The 9,124-nt window shown below is 38.2% G+C and overlaps 2 long non-coding RNA genes across 2 annotated transcripts; both read right to left on the bottom strand.

Annotated features, from left to right (window-relative positions):
* Positions 1 to 4,848: 4,848 nt before the first annotated feature.
* LOC118404663 lies at positions 4,849 to 5,678 on the bottom strand. The gene is made up of 2 exons (XR_004829788.1): positions 5,478 to 5,678; positions 4,849 to 5,045 (listed from the first exon to the last, which is right to left on the bottom strand). It is a non-coding gene; the product is annotated as an uncharacterized LOC118404663 (long non-coding RNA).
* A 583-nt stretch (positions 5,679 to 6,261) lies between these two features.
* LOC118404853 lies at positions 6,262 to 8,657 on the bottom strand. Its single transcript, XR_004829819.1, has 3 exons — positions 8,413 to 8,657; positions 7,525 to 7,654; positions 6,262 to 6,350 (listed from the first exon to the last, which is right to left on the bottom strand). It is a non-coding gene; the product is annotated as an uncharacterized LOC118404853 (long non-coding RNA).
* Positions 8,658 to 9,124: the final 467 nt, after the last annotated feature.

The following is a 9,124-nucleotide window of genomic DNA, read 5'->3' as shown; positions in this document are numbered from 1 at the left end:
TACATATTAGCATACATCATTCGAGCATTTCAGGTTCTAATATGCTACTGTCAGAGACCATGTGTGATCTTAAGTGCATTTAGCCCTCTTTGCAGGAACGTGCAATATTGATGGCTTTAAGAACAACCTTGCATTTCTAACTTGACTATAGACACAATGTTTCTCTACCTCGTGTATCATTACTAAATATGCAAAGATATCCACACAATACTGTCACAATAATTAAACTTAAAACACAAGACAGTAAATCATGATCCAATATTTAGTTCTTTGTTGACAAATATAACAATTTTAGTCGCAACTTTTGAAATGACATTTTCTTGTAGCTATTCTAGTTTGACTATAGATACAATAACATTCTTGACTCATATACTACAATAACTTTAATCACAATAGTCTATCAAGGTAACCAGACAACGATGGTCACTTCAAATTTGACATGATTCAAAAAGAAATCTCATCAACGTTAAGCCCTAAACTCCACTTTGATGAAATTTGTTTTCTTATATTCATTAAGACTCGATTTTTTTTTCAAATTCACAGTGACCAAAGTTGAAAGACTTTTAACATACTAAACTAGTAACTTACAACACGAAAATATCTAAAAGGCAAAACAATGGATATCCTCTTACAGCCTCAACTTGGATATATGTCTGTTTACGACACCGAGGACCATAGAAGACTTCGGTATATGCATGCTGTTAGCAACTTAAATTATGCATACCCCAGAGTTACTAAATAGCCCTTGCAAATGTGTTTTTTTTTTCAAGAAGGAAGTGTAGCGCAATGACATTTGGACGTTTAAAACATTACTTCATTTAATTGCGAGCTGTAGCTCAAGAACAATCATTATACTGTTTGCAAAACTCTGACTGTGAACTTAGAAAAAGGGTATGTATATAATGTTGGATAATCCAGACAGGTACCTTTTGTAAAACAACAAAATGAAATACGTAGCACTTCTGAGCCATGGAATTTCGCAAAAACTATCAAGAAATTGTATTTATCAATGTTCATAATTTCCGCGAGTAGTTTGAAAAGAACAATGACAATATCAAATTGAAATTGGCACGAATAACATTGTTGTGAACAGTACACAGTCCTGCTGGTGTAAACAGGTATATATCCTGGCTCATTTGAAGTTGTAAGAGAATATCAAACAACTAGTAAGAGTTTAGACATCATTAAGATCTAATATACTTATTATTGACAATCACACACCTTCAAAACGTACTTTTACTGACAAATAGCTTTGTTCATTTATATTACTCGCTTGAACCTCAAAGGTTAAGTTACCTTAAACATTAGTTAGTCGTGTTAGTCTTGTAGTTAGAAATTAGACGGCATGCAGATTAGACAGCATTTTGTATGAGCTTTTGTGTCAGATTGACATTTATTAAACGTTAAAAGAAGTGAACTCTAGAAGGGAAGTTTTAAACTGTTATGTTTTCTAAAGTTCGATAACAGAGGAATTTAAATAAGAGCTTTGGCAAGGAAAATTGCAATGAGTCATGCATAGGACTGGGTAGAAAAGGTAATATGAAGGAACAGGCTTTTTGCGTACTGTTAGCATGAAAATCATAAGATGAACAGAAGCGAATAGTACAATTCAACACATCCTGAAACATAAACAGTGATGATATCAAAATCAACAATAAACATAAACTGATGATACAGACAAAAACAAACAAAAATGATGCAAGGATAAAAATGAATTGAGGTTCACATTCAAATAAATAAAGTAGAATGCTATGTTTTTACCAGCGCGGGTTTGTGAACATAACCCCTGAAGACTTTGAGAATAACTTTCTATCTTTCGAGATTCTTTTAAGTCTTTGCCGAAGAAAGAAATGAGTGTATTTTACGACTATATTGGATCTAGGATTTTCATTTCTTACATTTCCTATTTTTATTCATGCTTATTATTGTAAAGTTTACAGGCCACAAGCCTTACTCAATGGCATTGAACATGGCCTGTTCAATATTTGTTTTTCAACCCATGCGAATCCAAAATGGCCAATTGTTAGAGGATAGGTAAGGTGATTTTTTTTTACATCGTTGCGGTTTGCGCTCTCTGTGTGATTCTCTAGTTTTGTGGTGGGGTGGGGGTGGGGTGTAACCTACTGGGAACAGTTTTTGGATTGGCGACATTGTAGGTGCGTTTACCGTGTGCGAGACAATGGTACTCTCCAAGCAGATGTTAGGTTCCGGCTGTTTTTTTAAACGTTTTTTTAGTCGTTTGTATCAGGCTTTCTATTTTGTATTGTATCTTGCTGTGTCAAAACATCAATACCTCTGCCGGCATTGACCTCGGGGCGGGGCAAAACTATTTGATTCCATTGATGAAAGGTCCTCCCGGGCAAAAAATTAAATTGTTATGTTTTGACATTACAAGATACAACACAAAATAGGCCTGATAAAAACAACTAACAAAAAGTTAAAACACAGCCGGAGCCTAACCACTACTTGGAGAGTAAGACAACGGGGGCTCTGAGCCATGCGTGGGAATATGTTACATATGTGGCTATGTGTGAGCGAGGAAAATATCACACTACTGGGTATATAGGAAACACATGGCTGTATATCATGGGGTGGGTTACCTTCAAGCAGATACTTGGTGGAAGATGCACGATCTAAAGGTTCTAAAATCAAATCCTTTTCACGCCTATTCTCGGGAAATCCCTTAGATAGGTCAAGTTAAGTAACCTCCAAGCAGATTCTACGGTAGCATAAGATAGTATCCAAGAATCCTTCAGTTGCCAATGGGACGGCTGCACTCCTTTGTCAGCTTTTTTTACTATCTTATGGTACCGTAGGATCTGCTTGGAGATTAGAGGTTCCGTGTCTGAGGAGAGCCAGACATCGAGTACACTTTTAAAGAAGCCACCACACACGTAAAGAGAGGAGTTCCGTCCCGGTGTGAGGTTAAAAAAAATCAGTTCATTGGTCGTACCAAGCGCAGTCAGTGTCACATTGAGGTCACATACAGTAGGTCAAATAGAAATAGTAGTCGGCCCACCTTGAAGCAACCAAAACGACTGTAACATTTAGTCCCTTATGTGCGTTATGCAAAACCTGTCAAGGACACCAGATGGGCAAAGAAAGAACTTTATAATTTTCCACCATAACATCTGCTTGGAGATTGGACATTAATAACTGTCCTCGGTTACATGGGTGATGATACTAGGAAAATCACACAAAAAGCGCAAGCGTCCAAATCCAGCCACATCATTTGCATAATGTAACAGGACACAAATTCTTGCAAACTATTTGAAAAATAGAAAATAAAAGTTGTTTTTTTTATATAGGCTACCTTGGTCGTCAAAATCTTCTCATTCCTTGTACCGTTTTTAGCTGGTGCCTAATTTTAATATTAACACAAACTCGATTTACATTTTTTCAAGAAGCTTTGAATAATAATACAACAGTTACTATGATTTGAAAGAAGGGAGCTAGGGGGCGAAAATTGAGTCAAGACCCAAGCTTGTTTGTAAATAAGATTCAAATGAAAAGATTTAACGCAAAGCAACAAAACTCAAAAGAATCTACACACCAACGCCGGTGGTAACATAACATTCTTTACAAAGACAGTTCTTGATTTGAAGATTCAAAGAGAGCATTTAACGATGTCATCAATTAAAAAAAAAAGATTTGGTTAGTTAATACACAAGTGATTTTACTCGATGGGTTATGGTGATATTTGTTCGTGCGGATGAAGCTGTTGTGGTGTTAGTTAGATGGAAGGGTGGCCCTGGGTCGAGTGTTTCTGCGGGCGAGGTGATGTGGGTAAGATGTTGACCTGTGACAAGCGCAGGAGCTGATGCTAGTGGCTGTTCTTTTGCACCGAAGGGCTACTGGCTGTCATCTTCTAACTGACCAACATACAAGTTCAGGTACTCACTGACTTACTCTACCAAACGCCTATCAAACACACACACACACACACCCATACACACACACACACTGACACACACACTAACACATACACGCACAGACACACACATACATATACTCTTTCTCTCTCTCTCTCACACACACACACACACATACACATACACAAACACGCACACAGAGCATACATACACACACACACACACACACACACACACACAAACATTTATATACCCACCCACCCACTCACACACATGCATACATAAACAAACACACGCACACAAAGACATACAAACACACACACAGGTAAACATACACACACACACACACACACAAAAAAAAAACATATATGCACAAACACATACACATGCAAACACACACACACACAGAAATCCTCACGTGATTTCATGAAAGGTAAGGGATCCCTTGTTCATTGATTTTATTCGGACAGTGAAAGAATTATTTCCTATAGGCATTAGCTATAGTGTTGATATAAGAAGAGATAGTGGCGATTTAGTTAGATCCTTCAAACGCCAATCTTAAAAAGGCATTGTATCGACCACCTTTAAAATTTTCATCTGAATCTCGTTTTCTTGGTGAAAATGGTTTTGTATTGCTTTTAAATCTATATCAATGGACGTCCTTGTTTATCATTGTGTTGATCGTTATTATGGATCGGTTGTATGCCGTCATGATGACAAGTTCTCTTAGTCTTTGACAGTCTTCGTACTTTGATAGTCAATTGTTTTGCATTGTCTGTAAAGGTGCGGTGGCTGTAGCGATTCTTGTAGTCGAGAGGTGGCGTGGCGTTTTTTTTTTCAAGCACAGAGCATCTACAGTTCTGTCATATCCGCAATATAAGCACTGTTCTAGGTACTAAGCTATAGCCAGTGACAGTTTTTGGCGGTGTTGCACAGGTAGTTGTACTAGTCCATATGTCAGACAGGCTTGTTTTTTGACAGAAGTCGTTGTTTGGTGGAATTGTTTACGTGTCTTGGTTTCCAGTTGGATCGTGTGCAGGCGGTTTTATGGTCGCTAGGTGTCCTGTAATGAACGTGGTAGGGTCTCTTGACAGGCAATACTGTAGTCGTTGTTTGTCTGTTGCTGTTTTTTGTGCTGTGTGTTTCTTGTGTCCCGTGTGGCTGCTCCAGCGCCTGTACATGTGATAGGGTGACATGTTTAGCATGCAATTATATATGATATATGCATGTATGAAATAGTCATGACTTTAGGGTGCAGTTTTGAGTGTCGATGAGCTGGTCACCTGTGTTTACGCCAGAAGGACAACATGGGGAAAGAAAAAGGTTTAACAAACATGCAAAACAACAATACAATTATGAAATACAATTATGGAACACATGTTGTGGGCCATATCCTACACTGCACGAAATCCATTCTTTAAGCACTCCTTACAGCTTGCATAAAGTTTTTATTTTTTATTTTATTTTATAGAATGATGCTTTACGAACGTTTTGCATGTGCGTCATGAATGCTTTACGAATTTTATGAATGTTTTACAAATAATGCACACGTGCCTCTAGATTAGATTTCGTGTAGGACTACAAATGACGCTATCCCCATTTTACTCTAAGCTGGACCGGTCGCTGTCCTCTTCAAATATGATGTTACTGCCAACCCTGCCGGTTCCTGGCTTGTCTGTCGTGTCTTCTGTAAATTATGGAGACGTGGTTATCTTTTTAGACCATTATCATATCTTTATGATGTCAGGTTTGTGGATTTATGGAATTTTTGGATGCTACAACATCCCCCACCTCCTTAGAAGACAATTTATGAAAACGAGATCAAAATCAGATTTATTACTGTTTTTATCTGGTGCCACACATAAACTATTTTCTCATTGAATTCTACTTAACTCTTGTAACACAATTCTTGTGAGCGATCTTAATGTTCATTAAGAGATAACAACATGGTCCAAAGAGAAGAGGGAATCACCTTCTGGTAGCATCTGGCAAAATCGTGTTCGCCCGCGAAGGATCATTGGAAATCATCTCCGGACTCCGCCATCTTGTTTCAGAGGTCACCCTGTCCTACGAAAAGTACAAAATATTCAAAGTTTAATGTGCATCGATTTTCTAAGTTCATTTGTCTTAACAGCCGACAAAGTACGTAGAAAATATCAAATCTTAGAATAAAAAAATCACTGATATCCCATAATTACATTTCTTACTGAAAGCCAGTCTTCTTGTTTTTGCTGGACTCTACGAAAGTGCATTAAACAATAACAATGAGAATTACATACTAGTAATGAAAACCAGCAGGGATGTTTGTTCAATCGGAATACACGTCTCTATTCCTTAATCATTGGAAGGCAAATGTGAGACAATTACCTTTATACGAGGCGTGATTTGTAGAGGACCAACCGTTGGTATGGAACAGAGCTTGTTGCGAAATGCACGGCCAGACAGAATTTACTGAGATGCCAAACCAAGGACGAGGTCCTGTGTAGACAAAAAAGAACCGCTAACATCAGATCACTCAATTACTGTTTACCATGGATCCAAAACTTTATCGGGGATTGTACGACAGTGTGATGATTAGAAGTAGCATCTTGTTATGATTCCGAACATGTTTTTTGTTTCTGCTTCAATTACCTTATTAGATGCCAACGCCCTGAGTGGAAGATGCCCGGGGCATAAATTACCTTAAGTTTGTTTTGTAGAATTTGATTCTACAAGTCTCTACAAGTCATCTCATTGTTAGTTTCAAACATGTTACATATCTTTATCAACGACGTTTCCTAAAGACTTAGAAACGTCATAATCAGAGGAAAGACGGAAAATCTAAAGCTAAGAACTGTACAGTGGCTCAATGACCTTCATTGGCAACAGTTGCCCGGGGCGTAAGCTACCTTAAAGTTTGTTTTGTCAAATTCAACTAAAAATCACTCAAAAACATCTTCCATTTTTTCATCAACAACATTTGAATAAGACTAAAACGTTGTCATAGTAGGAACGACGGGCAACAAACTGTAGATTTGAACTGCGTTTGGGTTCAGCAAAGGTTACTGGTAACAGTTGTTAGTGTAGCCAGACCAAACCGGTTTCTTTTGCGTTTGAGGCACTCTTAGTTGACGTGGAGGTCCCACGTGAGAAGGACAGCAACTCGACCCTGTACGCGTCATTAAACATTTGTTAGTCGTTTATCGGTGGGAAGGTCGAAAGGTGCAAATTTTCTATTCTTTTGAGCTTATGGAATGGATATTCTGAGTTATGAAAAAAAAAAATTGTGTCCACTTTGATTTAACTGTCCCAATATATGGGAGTACAGTTTTGTTAGTGATAAAAGTCATTTAGTAGAATGGTCATATAAAGTTAGTTTTTTTTATCAGGTCTTTATTCCCTCCCTCATAATCGCAATGAAAAGCTGCCTGCGGGCTACAGATTCGAGATTCTCATGAACAAACAAAGTTTCAAACGAAAAACAAATCTTTACAGACTACGACTCTGATTAGAAAAAACCCAACTATACTCCACATAGACACTGAACTAATTCTAAAATACCGTAAACTTGAAAGAAGATTCACTAAGGACAGGTAACGGCACGTACATTAAGTCAGGCACATAGCTTTACTACATAGTGTCCTTGATTAGATATATGTATGGCATCACTTACCAGCTCGTTGTGTTAGACGATCTGGACAGGTTATTCTCCTCCAAAGTGAACGGGCCAAGGAAAGTATCAGGAACACATAGAAGTCAGACAAACTGGGTCGGCGGTTGGAGACATCTATCACAACCTGTGACTTTTCCCAAACCACAACGAAATGTTATAAAATGAACAATTTCAACACTGATTCTACTTTTGTTACTACAGAAAGCATGAAAGACCAGGAGCAAATCTTGGGTAACATGTACAGAAATACAGCATAGAATACAATTAATGCGTGCAACAGAATACTACACTACAACAGGAGAATGTAGTTTAATATATAGATTGTGGTGAACCTCAAATGTTGAGAAAAACGTTTGTCTTGGATTTGACATGCATGAAAAAGGTTTGCTTGTAATAGTGTGCAAGAATTCTCGAATCCGTGTGCGAAGGCATTGAAAATGCAATGTATACAGTATCTTAATGTAAGTGCGAGTGAACATGCATAAGAGGTCCACTAAAATATGGAGGAATGACAGTTATATATCTTATATATTTCAGAGGTGTAACTGTTTTTCAATACGTGCATGTAACCAATGTATATAGTATTTTAATGTACGTGCGAGTGAACATGCATGAAGACTCCACTAAGAAGTGAAGGAAGAACAGTTAACGCTAGTTCACATTTATCCGCGGGGTGACCTATTCCCGTTGTTCTCTTTAAACATGACATTTTGCAATATCAAGTCAATGGACGGTGGTTCCAAATTACAATATTTTCAAAATATTGCACCGTCCGTCAACTTGATATCCCTAAATAACCTGTTCTTAAAACAACGGATATCGGTTACCCCGCAAATAAAGGTGAACTAGCGTTACATGTCTTATCTATTGTAACTGTTTATTCCATACGTGCTTGCAACTTGACGTATGTGCGATCAGTGACCACTGTGTCAGGTCGGACTGTTGGACGAATGGCGGGAAGCTGTGACAAGTACTGTGGTTATTTGGATGTGATGCTGAAAGGTACGTATCTGGAACAGCAAGATGAGTGAATGACTGTGGCATATATGATGGACGTGCTTCCTGTGACTAAAACACAGGTGGCACTCATGTAAATCTAGTGAATTCGCGTGCAGTGATGTGGTTCTGACTGTAAAATTCAGATGGGTGGTGCATAGTCATGAGTGCTTTAGTGGAAAATAAGTTACATGTAGGTAGGTAAGTAACATGTATGTACATTCATGATTCATGAGCGTGGGTGATGTTTTAAGAAAAAATATCTAAGTGTACCATATTATAAGTGTACATCTTTGGATGACCGAGTGTGTGCATGTGTGTAAGTGTGTTTATTTAGCAGATTTGTTATTTTGTGTGAGTTTGCACATATGAGTGTAATGGTTGAGGTTGCAAGTAAGTGTGCGATGCGATGTATACATGCATAAATATATTGTGTTGGTAAGTGTATGAGTCTGTGTCTGTGTCTGTATGTCTGTCTCTCTCTCTCTCTCTCTCTCTGTGTGTGTGTGTGCGCGTGCGTACGTGTGTATACGTGTGTGTGTGCGTGTGCGTGTGTGTGTGTGCGTGCGTGCGTGTGTATACGCGATTTGATGCGGCCCTACGC

The sequence above is a fragment of the Branchiostoma floridae genome, chromosome 17 (genome assembly GCF_000003815.2).
Source record: "Branchiostoma floridae strain S238N-H82 chromosome 17, Bfl_VNyyK, whole genome shotgun sequence".
NCBI classification, from domain to species: Eukaryota; Metazoa; Chordata; class Leptocardii; order Amphioxiformes; family Branchiostomatidae; genus Branchiostoma; species Branchiostoma floridae.
This window is presented reverse-complemented; position numbering and strand designations above follow the sequence as displayed.